General features: G+C 44.6%; 1 protein-coding gene across 1 annotated transcript in view; it reads right to left on the reverse strand.

Moving 5' to 3' along the window:
* The window catches only part of Slc26a8 (solute carrier family 26 (anion exchanger), member 8), a gene marked incomplete in the record, with an annotated part of 70,536 nt that overhangs the window by 56,851 nt on the left and 11,746 nt on the right, over nucleotides 1-1,939 (reverse strand).

The following is a 1,939-nucleotide window of genomic DNA, read 5'->3' on the forward strand; positions in this document are numbered from 1 at the left end:
ATAAATAAATAAATAAATAAATAAATAAATAAATAAATGGATGCGGAAGGAGGAGGACCTAAGGGGGTCAAGAGGGGGCGAGCAGAAGGGAAACTGAAGCTGGTGAGGGAATAGGCTGAGCATCTCAATGTGAACTTGGATTTCAGGTTAGTTGTCTTTGGAATGAGTATGTAAGAGTTGATGCGAAAGCACAGAGATTTTAACAAAAAAGCGAGTATGTGCAGTTGCTAAGAGGAAGAAAATGAGGAAGGAGATAAGAGGTTTTTGCAAAAAGGAAGAGATAGAGTTAAGAGATTATTTTATTTACTAAGAAAGCCTCGCTTATCTAGTGCTGACCTAGGGACTTCACAAATATTTATTCTTGAAATCCTTGCAATCACCTTTTGATGTAGGTGTTATTATTTTTTTGTTTGTTTTTGTTTTGTTTTTGTTTTTCTTCCAGTACCAGGAATCAAACTCACGACCTTGCCCTTGCCAGGTAGGCACTTTACCGCTGAGCTAAATCCCCAGCCCCTGAAGTAGGTGTTATTATCATATCCATTTTACAGCTAGGAAAGGAAGGCAAAGCAGGGTAGGATAGCTCAAGTAATGTTGTGTAGCTGGGAAGCAGCAGAAATAGGATTCAAAACTAGGCAGCCTCAGGCTGGGATATAGCTTAGTGGAAGAACACTTGCCTAGCAAGTGAGAGGTCTGGGTTCAATCCCTACTACCATGAACAAACAAAAAACCAGGCTGGGCATGGTGGCACATGCCTGTAATCCCAGTACTCAGGAGGCTGAGGCAGAAGGATCATTGTGAGTTTGAGACCAGCCTGGGCTACAAAGTGAGCTCAAGGCCAGCCTGAACGGCATAGCAAGACTCTGTCTCAAAAAGACCAAAACAAACAAACTCCCAAACAACCAAACAACTAAGCAGTCTAGATTCAGAGTGGTGGTTATTTCAGAGTTGTGGTTATTTAACTTCTCTGGTTAAAATTCAGAAATGGAGAGAACTGTGTTTTTCATTGTTTTTTTGCGGGGTGGGGGGTCTTTTGTTTTTGAGGCAGGGTCTCGCTATACAGTTCAGGCTGGCCTTGAGTTCACTTTGTAGCCCAGGCTGGTCTCGAACTTACAACGATCCCCCTGCCTCAGCCTCCCAAGTGCTGGCGTTACAGATGTGTGCCACCACTTCCGGCTGAGAACTATGTGTTTGAAGTAGGGAATATAAAAAGAAGAAAAAAAATGAAATTAAAAAAAAAGATTTTTTTCCACCAAAAAATAGGAGGATACAAGAACAGCTACCAAAACCGCTAGGAGGCAGCACTGAGTCCAAGTAGCGAGGCCAGGGCAGGTGGCAGGGGCTGCGCGGATGTTTCTTTAGTCATCCTGGTTTGTGATGAGGACGCAGCTAGGAACAGATTCTCATACTGCGGAAACAAAGCGAATGGGGAGAAAAGTACTCTTGGACCATATTCCCTCTCTCCCTGGGAGCAGAAGAAATCAGAGGGGGAGTAGAACGGGAAAGGGACAGCGAAGACCACAACTTGCAACAGGCAGGATGTGGACAGAGGAGAAAGCCCTGGGGAGGTGTGCGCCCTCCTTGCTGGCACCAACAGCGGGACTAACAGCTCCGGAGTGTGAGCAATTAGGGTTAGTACTGCGATGCAGGTCACAAAGGCTCCGTAATCTGAGGTTTATGGCTGCATATAAAATGTGGGGGTGTTCACGAATTTAGGAAGACATATCTTTACTTTCAAATATCGACAATAAGTTAACAGCAGAATGAGCAGAACTTGACTTTGTCACCAATAAAAGTAAAAAATATTTTCATATTACAATTGCTCCAGCCGGGCGTGGTAGCGCATGCCTGTAATCCCAGCACTCGGGAGGCTGAGGCAGGAAGATCATTGTAAGTTTGAGGCCAGCCTGGGCTACAAAGTAAGCTCAAGGCCAGCCTGAAC

This window comes from Chinchilla lanigera, unplaced genomic scaffold, assembly GCF_000276665.1.
Source record: "Chinchilla lanigera isolate Chin_1 unplaced genomic scaffold, ChiLan1.0 scaffold00036, whole genome shotgun sequence".
NCBI classification, from domain to species: domain Eukaryota; kingdom Metazoa; phylum Chordata; class Mammalia; order Rodentia; family Chinchillidae; genus Chinchilla; species Chinchilla lanigera.